The 13,183-nt window shown below is 36.4% G+C and overlaps 1 long non-coding RNA gene across 7 annotated transcripts; it reads left to right on the forward strand.

Annotated features, from left to right (window-relative positions):
- The first annotated feature begins 1,761 nt into the window (after nt 1–1,761).
- Nucleotides 1,762–12,986, forward strand: LOC110724593. 7 transcript variants are annotated; one of them, XR_002512022.1, is made up of 12 exons: nt 1,762–2,583; nt 2,737–3,304; nt 4,121–4,220; nt 4,306–4,378; nt 6,340–6,502; nt 6,820–6,871; nt 7,178–7,346; nt 8,176–8,226; nt 8,319–8,371; nt 9,115–9,213; nt 12,204–12,550; nt 12,660–12,986. It is a non-coding gene; the product is annotated as an uncharacterized LOC110724593 (long non-coding RNA). The 7 variants fall into 7 exon arrangements; XR_002512019.1 differs by lacking the exon at nt 8,319–8,371 and having other exon boundaries at nt 1,764–2,583; nt 12,175–12,550; XR_002512020.1 differs by lacking the exon at nt 8,319–8,371 and having other exon boundaries at nt 1,764–2,583.
- The last annotated feature ends 197 nt before the right edge of the window (nt 12,987–13,183 follow it).

The raw sequence follows: 13,183 nt of genomic DNA on the forward strand, positions 1-13,183 counted from the left end.
TGGCCGGCAACCCTGGCAAAAGGCCAATGGAGCCTGAAGACGAGACTATTGAGGAGGAAGTGCCGCAATTAGTTCTGAGGAGGAACCGTCCTCTGCCAGTAATGCCGTTTTTGAGCGGCCGAAACCCAAACGCCCGAATTGAGGTTGGTTCATCCTCGAGGGGAGAAGGATTAAGGGTTATTCCGCTACACAGCGCCCCTCCTAGGGAGCCAGCCGAAGCAAGTACTTCAAGCTAAAGGGCTCCTACCAGATCTCGGCCCTTGACCCCTGAAGAGAGGGAATGGACCGATGAATACGAGAACTCTGGTCTGTTGAAGACCGAGCCAGCCGAATGGTGGCTTGCAAATGATGCTCGGTACCACTTTGCCGAGCAGTTGGAGGTCTACTACGGCATAATGGAAGCCGATGGGTATTGGTGCCGAATGCCCACAGTGCTGGAGAGGATCTATCGGGCCCCTCCTGGTTATATTGGGGTCTATGTTCGGCAGCTGCAGTTCGGGCTGCGATTTCCAGTGCACCCCTTCGTCATCAACGTCCTGAATGGGTACAATATTTCATTGGCCCAATTAACCCCTGTCAGCATCAAGAGAATCATGACCTATCTCTAGGTGTGTATCTTCTATGGGCCGCAGCCGAGCGTTCATTGTTTTCGGTGCATACAAGCTGTCGCTGAACACCCAGTCCAGCAGAATACACGGCCGAGGCTGGTGGCACATAGAAGACGAAAGAGGTTATCTGACCTCTTATCCGAACGACACCTCGGATAAACATTGGAGGGCGCAATGGATTTGGGTGCGAGCTCCTTCGGATGAGAGCCACCCTAATTACTTCGGGGGGCCTCGCTATGTCAGGAAGCTAGACCCATCCATGTCAAGCATCGGCGATGATGATTTCACCGAACTGGACCGCCTGCAGATGGAACTATTCGGCAGATCCACGAACCCTGGCGCAACAGGCCGAATGACAATTGTGTCAACCGTCTGGCTGCCATGTTATCATTACATCTTCCAAGAGAAGATGTTAGCCGTTTAGATTCTGCTGATTTAGTTTACTTTCGGAGCACAGAGCACTATAGTATAGATTTCAATAAATACTCATGTGAGATGCTTCTATGAAAGGTAGTCGATAAATCCTCTTATTATCTTATTGCAGGTGCCTGGAATAGATGAATTGACTCGCATATGTTGTATAGGATCTGGTCCACTCGGTGTTTTAACAACTCATGTGTTAGCCGATAGATTTCCATTGAAGCGGTTCATTTTGATTGATGTGAATGATACTCTGATCATTCAATACCAAAATGCAGTTGCAGCAATTGGTGGTGTTGGAGTATTCAACCTACCAATCCAGGAGCCACAATTTGATCAACTGTTTACCGCTATTCACACGGCTCCAAACCCTAATGTTCTATTTTGAACCGCACCGCATCATGCCACTAGCATTATGCAAGCTCAAGTAATTATTATTTGTGCTGAATTAGATTTGGAGAAGAAAACTAGAAGGATCGGAGCTTTAGCAAACATCGACTTATCAGATTGGGAGAAAGTGGTAAAACTGGTTCGTCGACATGCTATTTCTAGGAAACTCGTAATCGACTTTTCCCCTTTTCCCTCTCTAGATGGGAATAAATTGGATGATGTGATGGGTGACCATCTACAACGTATTTTAGTGTCGAACCCTCAATTTTTTTCCTTAGGAACTGCCATATTAGATTTGACTAATCCCACAAGAGTTGTTTTGGCTATGAAATCTGATCATCCATTTGCGTATTTGAATTTGGTTCGGTTATTTTATCATCAAATGGGTCAGGCAATAATATTGAATGCGAACTTCAGAGCAGCTGAGTTCGGTAGACTAGCCGCTAATTGTTGTTTGGGAATCATGGCTATTTTTTCTAACATGATGACTGAGGTTGGTAATCAAATTGAGGTTAATGTTGAGGATGTCATGAGGGTGATTACTACTGATGTAAGGATTGGTAATGGATTTTTGGATCCATATACTGTTGTTGGGGGCCCAAATTTATTTAGGGATCTTAATGTACTTCAGTTTATAGCCCATCATTACAACTTGGATGATCACACAAGATTTATTAGATATGCGATTGCTGCTAATGAAGAGAGAATGACTTGTCATGTTCGCAAGATGAAGACCTCAATGATTTCATTCAAGGGAAAAACTTTAGCAATTTTTGGGATTGCATTCAAGGAAGGCACTAGTGATATTAGCTATTCTCCTGCTGTTTCAATGTGCAAAAAGTTGGTAAAGTATGGTTGTAATTTGAGAATATATGATCCTTTGGTACCTGAAGCTATCATTAGGGGGGTTTTCCCAATAGTAAATAGAGTAACTATTATGGGGAAAACTCAAGCTGACATGCTTAATACTTGTCAAGGAACTCATGCCCTCTGTTTTTTCACTCGGAGTGCTGAATTCCAACAGATGGATTGGTTTGCGGCTCGTCCCTTAATGGCTCAGGGTACACAAGTTTTCATGTTTGATTTTGCGCGCAATGCTTTTATAGATGCTGTTATTGTACAAGCCGATATCACCATCGGGTTTCCTCGTTTTAATGAATGAAATGTAAGTATTGTTATTTTCCTTTAGTATTTACTTACAATTATTTAGAATTTACCCTAAAATGTAATTATTTGCTATTGTTATGTTGTATATTATATGGATTGTATAATTGTATAAAATCTAGTTTAACTAATTCTAAACAATTGTTTTCTATAGCTGCGGTTTGGGCTGATGCAGATACATGGTTCAAATTTCATTCAAGCAAGTGAGTGATGAGTTGCATAGAAGATATTGGCTGCAGGGATAAAGAGGATGACCTCATGGCTAGAGATGAAGCAGAGATTTTACAAGGCCAGAGTAGCTTATAGTTCATTGCAATGTATTCTTGGAATGTGGTGTTAGAATACTCTTGTACCACATATGTTGCTGCCAGATCTACATTGTTAAACATGTTCAACAACTCCTTTGATGATTTATAATACCATTCTAGTGCTTTTTTAAAAGAATGCAGCCATTGTTGTTGGAGACTAGGGGTTACTCCCTTCGTCCCCATTTGTTTGCCCCATTGAGTGTTGGTTACTTTTTTTTAATGTTTGGTTGGGTGGAGTTGATCAAAGACAAAAATTGGTGTGACTAAATACAATGAATGTGAGAGTTAAGTATAGTCCCCATAGTCATTTTTAGTATGTGCACAAGCCGGTGTCCGGGAGGAAGATGGTGGTGGTGGTGGTCTGACAGGGAGTGAAGGAAGTGGGGCTGGTGGTTTGCCAGAGATTGAAGGGAGGTGTGGCTATTATTATGTTGATTGTTTGGTTAAGGGTTATTGTGAATTTGTGATATTTGGACTCCAAAACTTCCCCAAAATATAAGTGTTACATTTTTTAAAACTTCCCAAAATGGCAATTGTTGCAGATTTTTTATTAAACAGAGGAACTACTTTATATGAATCTGATGAGTTATTCTGTTGTGTTTGATGTGAGCTTGTGTTCATTAAAGTTTTTTGGTTGTTCTCCTTTCCTTCGCCTGAGGTCTAAGCCTATGTATGCTCGTCCATATTTAGAATCTACTGGCCATCACAAAAAAAAAAATTATGTACTGAAGCTGACATTTTTTTGCTGATCTGTATTCTACAAAATTTATGCCTATGTTTGAGCAGTCTAATGTCATATTTTATCATAGAGTTATATGTATAGAGAAATGTACGGAAAACATGAAAAGAGAAGTGTTAGGAAGGATCATAAGTATCATTCCTAGGAAAGCAAGTGATAGGGTTAAGGCCTGGTTTAGTAGCTTGACAGCTAGGTAGTTGTTAAAGGCAGTATGTACCCTTGCAGTTTGATCTTGGTGTTTTTGCCAAGGTTTTAGGTTGTATTTGGTTGTAAGGTTTTGTAATATATCTTACTTGCTTACCAAAAAAAATAATGTGAAATTTTACTTGCTTTCCAAAAAAAAAAAAGTGAAAATATATTCAGATATTTGCAGAAAACAATAGCTTAGCAGTTGATCCATCTTACATAGCTTCATGGTTGAGCCTTTTGTTGGCAGACACCTCAAGTTGCTCCTTTCCTTCCGAAAACTGATCCATTCATTGTGCTCTCAGAAAGGGAGCCTGTTGTTTGCTAAGATTTTTTTCATAATCAATCTGTACCTGTGCATATGACTTCGGTGCTTTTGAAGGAAAAAATATATTGATATCTAAGGTAGGCGTGTACAGTTAATAAGGCGGACTAATAGTTCTTTCTTCACCTGTATGCTCTCGGACTAATTAAATATGGGTACTTGCAGGTGGCTAGTGTAACATTTGACTTGCTGTTGTTGCTTGACAGTAGCTATTCAAGATGAACGGTCACAATACATGGTGAGTTATGGCCTGTTGCAACCCTGCTTTCTTTTATATTAATTTTTCTGGAGATGTTTTTTTGGAGCTATGGGGAACAGTCAATCGTTAGCTACCAATTTAGACTCAAGCATTTTATTTGTCTAACATTACTGTGAATACCTCCTTGAAACTGGGCATAGTCAATTGATGAACACTAAAATCTGTTGGTTTGAACAATTTGGGTAGAAAAGGAAAGGGATGGATGACAGAGATGTAGACTGCAGATGGATGAAGTCATGAAGGACAGGGGATTGGGAAATGAATAAATGGAGGGTTTAGCAGAATAGCAACAGACAGAGATAGCAACAGAAAGGCAAAGGGTAGAGCTTCAACGGCCTAGGCCCCTAAGAAGTCAGGCGTAGCTCCTGTTGGCATTTCCAGTCAGTATAAATTAGCTATATCATTCTATTATCATGCAGGTGGCCTAAGATGAGAGAGGTGTAGGGTGATGTTAGTGGAAGAGGGAGCCTTAGTTATGTTCCATTTTTATGTTCTTTTTCTCTGATCAATTATATTTTCCCCAATTTTTCCTTTTCCCTATTTTTATGTTTCATTTTTCTGATCTATTACACACTTCTTCCCCTTGAGTATCATTTGCATCTTGGAAAGGAATTGGATTTAAAGTTATGGGATACCTTGTACTTGAAGGAGGTTTCTTTGGCTTTTGAGTGCTTTAATGGTTTCAACTTCAAAGAAGGCATGTGTGCTGTGGTTTTCCTTTCTATCAACCTTTATGTGTCCGAACTCTTCTTCACCGTAACCAGGGAAGATGATTATACACTGCTTTGTCTTGTCATCATGTTAGACCTTTCACCTTTCGGAATGAATCGTATATATACCTATATTTATGTGTACAACTGCTTTGCATCCGAAGACTGGAGTTATATATATACCTATCCAAAGTTCCAAACTCTCTGTGGGATTTGAATCCAGAAGCACTTAAAGGAGACATGTTTATCAAGTAGATATTGATTCTCGTGGACTTTCTCTCAAAGGATTTTGAGTGCTTTTCATGACAGATTATTGCTAAAATCATTCAGCAATCTCTGTTCATGCTCTTCAAACACCATTATGTTGTGGTTTATTTAGAACTGTTGAAATCTGATACCGTAACCTTAACTACATTATTCAAATAATCCTCTATACTTGTCACCATTTTCTACTTTTAAAAAATTATTCTTCCCTCCTAAGCGATTTTTTCAAGTGACATGCTCTACCATTTCTGTATGAGCCATGTAAAAACTAACAAAAATCTTTTCTTTTGTGAAACTACTCCATTTATTGTTATATTTGAGACTCCCGGTTCTCGCGTTTTTCCTAACAAATCGGTACTCCCTTCTAGATTAGTTTTGACACTTATCATGTGACATAGTTTTAGGTGATAAGTTGTTTGATATCAATGTTATTTTATTGAATAGGTAGAAGTGATAAGATACGGTTAAAGGCTTTTTTTTTTTCTTTTTTTTTGGAAAAAGATGTGATAAGTGATAGTGGAGTATTTAATTTATTGAATGTGAGAGGGCATAAGACCCTAACTTATAGTAGTGCGGAAGAGAGATGTATTAAAATAATAGTGGAGTTCTCAAATTATAAGTGTGAAACTAATCTGCGACGGAGGGAATTTAGATAATGCTTCGGAAGAGAAGGCCAGGTTTGGTCTTTGCCAGATTTAGTTTAGTTTACTTTCTTTCATAAACTTTTCCTTATTTCACTTGTGAAATTTTTTTGTATTGGCTATGATGTAAACTAATTAAGCAATGTATGGAGTGTATATAAAGTGAGTCCGGATCCTCTATCTCACAATTTGTGTATCACTGTGTACCACTGTTTTCTATTGGTTGATATTAATACAATTTCAAGTATTGGCTCATATTTATATATTTATTTTCACGAGCATTTTGATGTTGGAAACTAAGTCTTACTTGGTTCTTTGCTCGCAGAATGTAACAGATGATAAGTACTGGAAAGTGCTATATCCCAGCAAGTGGTTTAGTGCAACAGTCTCAATGATATAAGTTGTACTATGCCTTTGCCATATCTTTGATGCAGGTGTTGTTGTGGGCCACCAATTCTTTGATTATATGCGCACGACATTGCAATGGGGTAATGCATTTTACTATTCTACAGATTTTTCACTAAAATGGATATCCAATCCTATTTCTTTCATCTGAAACTTCACGTCGCTTACAAAATCCCAGGAAATTAATGTAGAAGATGTAATCTCTCATTAACTACTTTATTTCTCCCCCATTCTCTCTCCTCTGTATTTCTATTCTTTCTGTCAAATCACCACTTAGAAAATTTGTAAGCTTTTGTTCTCATTCTTTTCCCCTCTTTTGATCCTGGTTCACTATCTTTGGTGCTTAGTTTTGTGGATTAATGGTTCTTCTTTTAATTTTGCCGTATGTTTCATTTTTTAGGGTTTTTCGGGTTAGCGTTTCTTAAATTTTCGGACTCTTTCTCAAATTCGAGGTACTTAAATGTTTATTGGGTTGATTTCTAATGAATTTGTTCCCTTTTCTTTCAATTTTCCTTTTTTCTTTTTGATTCAGTAACTTGTTATGGTCCTGGTGTTGAATTTTGGCCTATATTGTTTGAATGTGTGTATTTCATTTTTTTTTTCCCAATTTATAGTGATTTTTTAATTTGGAAGGGTTTGGTTTTTTAGCTTACAAAAATTTAGGATGATTCGCCCTGTTCAAGCTAATTGGAAAACTTGTGTTAATTTACTAATTTTTTTACGACTAATCTTGGTGTTGTTTGTTCTTATTTTTGCAGTGCTAATTTTGTAGGTGGGAAAGTGAGAGAGAAACTGACGCCATGGGCATCACCTCAAGCTTATCATGTTGAGACATGTGACCTGTGTGATCGACTGAAAGTGTAGCCAGAGATTGATTGGATGAATTTCCAAAAAAAACAGGGACACTATTGTTCTATCTATTGCCAGGTCTGATTTCTATTTCAGTTTCTAATGGTTTTCATTTATTTATTTTTTTCTAATTGAACTTTTGTGGGTTTTGGTTGAATTATTGTTCTGGAAATTGGTTTCTTCAGTTCTTTGAATTTTAATACTTTTCTCCCTCTTAATTAGATGAATTTGTTTTGGTTGAATTATATTGCAAATGAATTTACTTTCTGTCATTCTCATTTGTAGAATGAATTTACTTTAGATGAACAATGAATTTACTTTCTGTCAACTATATTCTATTTGGCGAATGCAATGACGGTCATGCTGGGAAAAAAACCGAACGCAAAGGGCCGTTATGGTCTTATGACTGATCATAGATTTGGAGACATCATTATCAGTATACACATTGGAGTTGGGTCACAAAGAAATTGAAATTTGTATACATCATTATCAGTATACATATTGGAGTTGGGTCACAAAGAAATTGAAATTTGTATACATCATACTTGAGTAGTTAAGCTACAGACCTACTGTCGTGTCGAACCTTTGGTATCTGGGTTTTGTTAGAGTGCCTTATTTCCTCATTATTTATTAAATTTGTTGGGAATTTTATTAGCTTTATAGATCTAATTGATGTTTGGTTTCATGTGGGTATGATTGATTTGCCCGATCGGGTGTTTTAGTCAGGGTATTTTTTTGTTTCAATGATTACTTTGATGGGTTGGTTTCAATTTTTAATCATTTTAGTAATTCAAGTTTTGATTTCAATTTTTAATTATCATTTTCAATTGCGGTTGTTGTTCTTTGATTCAGCTACCTTTATTCCCTCATTAACTGCTTGTTAATTGCGTGTTTTTACATTTTGCAGATGTGGAGCCAGTCCAAACCAAGAGAAAATTGGTTAATGGGCTTGAATTAGGTATCTCAACTTATTTCCCTTTTCCTTTGGTTAGCATATTTGCAAACCCATAATTCTTTCCCTGCAATTTTGTGGTTATGATGTTGTCGCAGTTGTTGGTTGATCAAGTATTACTTCAATTAGTTGTCGATTGTTGAGTTTTAAGGTATGCTTTTACATAACTTTTTTTGTCTTAAGTTTTGTTGAATTTTTTTATAGCAAAGGACTGGATTTCATAGCTGGCTTTTGTGGACCTTAATGACCAATGAGATTTTAGCTCCCTTTCTACTTAAGTTCTCCAATTTCGCCCTTTACTTATTGATGTAATTAAGCTTTGAATACAAAGAATTTATAAAATCTAGCACAACCACTTTTTCTTTTGCAGAATTTATGGTTTTTAATTTCATTTGGGACATTAATGTGATATGGGTACTTGCTAATTTTAATGGAAATGGTTCATGTTTCAATGTTTGAGTTAATTTGCCTCTTGTTTAGATAAAATCTATTGTGAATGAGTAATTTGATTTGACAAAGGAAGTAGATTTTGTATTAAATTTGAATTTTTTTTCAAGGGGTAGTCAATTTGCTTGAGAGTTGAGATGAATCTTTAGTTATAGGCATACTCAATTGCTATATGAATGGTGATGATGCAGTACTTCTATTGAATATGAGCCAATACTTTATTATGAGCATCAATTTATTTTGAGTTGTCTTTGTTCACTGTGTAACTAATAAGTTCAGAATTGATGCACCTGGACGATCCGCTCAGTACTGATCTAAGAAATATGAGTGCTTTAGCAAAGGTTTATTTATCAGCTTTACACATTATATACCTATACTTTAGAACTTAGTTACTTGCCATTTTCAACCAATTTGATTAATAAGTGCCTCTATTGATATCCTTCGCAGATAATGTGGCAAAGGTGTATTGATAGAGGAGCCTTGACACTTGCTTTTGCCAGAGCTCAAGTTCCTGATTGATATAAGCCTCGTGACACTCTCCACATGGTATGTATTCTCTCTTTTCATGCTTCTAAGTTACACTCATACATGCTGAAAATATTTAGGACTAAGGTCCAAGAAAATATAAATTCATGACTCAGTGTCTGTTTGGCCAATCATTTAGAAATGAACTTCTATTTCCTAAAAGTAGTTCTCCAGAAACACTTGTGAAAAACAGAAATGCTTGGCCAAAAAGTTTAGAAGTGCTACTTAGGAATAGAAACAAAATTTCCCTGTTTGGCCCATTGTTTACCAGCAAGAGTATTTGGCTGGCCTACCTTTTCTTTCTATTATGTCATTGCATAATGTTATTAATCAGTGTATTAACTAATTTGATTTGCCAACAAAGGTCGTTTTCTTTGGGGTAACTCGCCAACAAGGGTTAGTGTTATAATGTCATTAATCAGTGTATTAGCTAATTTGATTTCCAACAACAAAGGACTCCGAAGAAACTCTTTTGGCCCTCTGCTTGTTGTTTCATCTCTTTTTACAACAAGTGTAAATCATCTCCTTGGAAAGTACGATGAACAACAGAAGAAGTAGGAATAATTCTCTACATTATAATTCACTCCATTTTTGTAAAACTAATCACAATACCACAAGGCTTGAAGTTTCTAAGATCTGATAAAAATTTGAGAAACCCGTTGAGATCCTGCAACTAAAAATTAAAAATTTCCACCTGTACACCAAAGAATTCATATTTTCATAATTGAAAACAACGGAGGACAAAACAAGTTCTTAAGAACCTATCCAGACAAAATCAAATTAAATAGCCATCAAAATTTAATAAATAACTAAACAAAAAGAAGATCTGTAACAATGCAATTGGTAAACATGGGAATTCTTACTGTTAGTAAATAGGTATTATAAAATCAACAAAATATGGCATCATAAAGTTATTTGATGGAGGATATGGATTAGGGAGCGGACGAGGAGGAGGATCCGTTGATATCATGGCTTGACGAGGAGAGAGAAGAACAGGGAGTAGGAGAGTAGTTTTAGGTGGAGTTTTAGGTGGGATATTAGGGACATTTTTCAAAAAATGTGGGGTATTATGGAAATGAAGAAAATTTCATTTGAAGGGAAAAAGAGCTCCCCGAAAAACACGTGTAGAAGCTCTAAATTGGTGTTTCTCCTTCTCTTCTTTCTTAGAAACCAATTGGGGCTTCTAGAAAAATTGTTTCTCAAGTTGATAAACAGTTCTAGAAGCTTGGCCAAACGGGGTCTTAAACTTACTTCTTCCTAGATGCAATACTATGGAGACACACCATTCTATCTCTTACCAAGTACAAACCCTAAGGTTTAAGAAGCATGCCCAGGTGCTAGCCTCAAGCAACCATAGTTCCTTCAAATCTATTATTTACACTTTCTTGTATCGTTGTATTGCATGCTTGGCATACCTTTTCTCTTCCTGTAAACACCTTGGAGCACCATAAGTGTACTAGATGTAAATTGAGCCCTTTATTCAGTTTTTGGACTTGAGCTTGTGTTGGTGTATATGTCTGGTTTCTTTCGTATTGTTTCTTGAGTTGTGATTGATCAGGATTTGCTAATTTATCCGCCTTTAGACTTTGGTTGTGTTTGGTGCAGAGCACCGTCTCTTGTAACTGGTGTGCATTTTAAACAATTGGTTGCGCTGCCTGTTCTTAGGTGCTGAATCTGAGAAAGAAAAAGAATTTTATTATATAATATTTTATCCCAATAAAAGAATGTAAACTAACTATATTAGCTAATTAGGTAGCGCGCAAAAAAACTGGCAGTATCTTATGGCATTTATTAGTCTTTTCTTGGAAAAATTATATGGAGCGATTCACCGGAGAGGATGTTTATTTTGTGTTGCATTGCAAGAGTCCAACTTGTATATCGATTCTAATTCAATTAGAATAGATGATAATAAGTTATGGGATTAATATTTATTAATTCTTTCTTGGCAAATTTATATTGAGTGATTCACCTGAGAGGATGTTTATTTTGTGTTGCATAGCAAGAGTCCAACTTGTATATCGATTCTAATTCAATTGGAATAGATGACAATAAATTTGGCAAATGCATAGCCTGGATGTTCAAAAGAGGGATTAGGTGATACTAAGACTCATACTTCACATGGATTATGGGTGCTACCTGTATTTTAGCAGTGTGCGTCTTAGTTGAACTACTTTTTAAATTTAATTTACTTAGCTATCATATAATGGTAGAATAATTGAAATTGCATCGGATTTGGTGTTTTTTGTGCTGATTCTTTTTTGTTTATGTGGGACTCTCTTCTATTTCCTTAAAAACTTCCTATTTAATTATAATTCTGCATTGCCATAATATAATATTAGAGAAGCAGTTGTAATTGGGGGTTTTGTGGGTTCTCTTTTTTTGCCTGATTCGTGAATTTGGCTGATGTTTATAAATCCATCTGAAGTATTAAGGTTTTAGGGATGTTTAGAAGATTTGAATATTGGGAAAGCTGTTTATTTCCCCTTTACTAGAAAGTAATTAGGTTTGTGTTACTGATATGTGATATCTGAAATTCAAAACCCCTATTTTCTTGTTTAAAGGCACTTCTTTTTGCCCTACTCTATTTCTGGATTCTTTGAATTATTATAGTGGTACAAGAACTCCTATTTGAGTTTTATGCTCCAACCTAATGCTATAGGTTGTTGAGTTTTGCAGGAATTTTAGAGCTTTTGTGATGATTGATTTCATTATTTATCATTGTCAAGTATTAATGGTTAAAGATTGGTTGTTGAATAACTACTGCTACTAGTACTAAAATGAGATACCCTTAGATGTCGCGTTTATCAATTAGGTTAATCTACTTTCAGATATGTCAAGTTGGATGCCTTGCTTTACAGAGCCTGAGTAATTCACTTGAATGATGTAAGTGGCTTAGGTGATTTAGCACTGTGTAGTATTTATATCTAAGCATTATAGTATATGATCAGTTGTTGATTAAAAAATGGCTTCCATTCATTTCAGCATGAAGCTAACGTACCTATCTATTATAGCTCATATTGAGCCTACGGTCCTTTGTATATATGCTTCGGTACAGGATGATGCAGTGAGAAAAGTGATGAGAATAATGCTTCTCTGAAAGCTCTGGAAGATGCAATTACCACAAGAATTTAAAATATTGGAGACAAAAGTAAATTGGAAACAGGGATGGTAAAGGAAGCATGTGACATCGAGAAGCATCATATGCAGTTAGCTGAAAGCTACGATCTCAAATCTAAGCTGCAGATAGCTTGTCAGGAATGATCTTTCTTCTTTCTGTCTCAAATCTAAGCTGCAGATAGATGTCGGTCCTTGTACATGGGTAGGACAGGCTGATAAGCTGCATACAATTGGTAAATAGGTGATTGCACTAACAATCTTATTACTCCTGACTAAGGATGTGGGCGATAAGTATTTGTGGATCTCTTTATCCTGTGCATATTGAGTAATCATATGTTTTAAACCTGTAGGGTTATGGTACTAATGGAAGAAGCATAGCGTTTTGCTTGCAGGGAGCACAAGTCAACAACTACATGCAGGCTGCCTTCAAAACAAGTTGTAAATTTCTTATAATCCGGATTTGATTTTTAGGATGGTTGGGTGCGTTGGATGTTGCTACATTGCCCCTTTATCATGTAAAAATGTTGTAATTTTTTTTTTTTTGACAAATTTTGGGACTGTATTTGTTAGGCATAAGGTATTTGAACTTGTTAAGGAGGATATCAATGGACATGGCTGTTTGGCATTTTGCTTAAAGTTTAGCAATCTGAGGGTCGGTCTTTATGTTATCTTGTGCATTTCATGCTTATTATTCTCTTTTACAAATATTCTTGTTATTCTAACAATACAATGTTAAACGAGTTATATGCATTCTCGTCTATATTCCATACTTTTACTTGTGTTCTCCAGTTTTGTATGCACTTGTTTTATGCACAAGGCCAATGCATTGGAGATACTATGTGCAATGCTTTATGAAATTGAGAAATATAAAACT

The sequence above is a fragment of the Chenopodium quinoa genome, unplaced genomic scaffold (genome assembly GCF_001683475.1).
Source record: "Chenopodium quinoa cultivar QQ74 unplaced genomic scaffold, ASM168347v1, whole genome shotgun sequence".
NCBI lineage: Eukaryota > Viridiplantae > Streptophyta > Magnoliopsida > Caryophyllales > Amaranthaceae > Chenopodium > Chenopodium quinoa.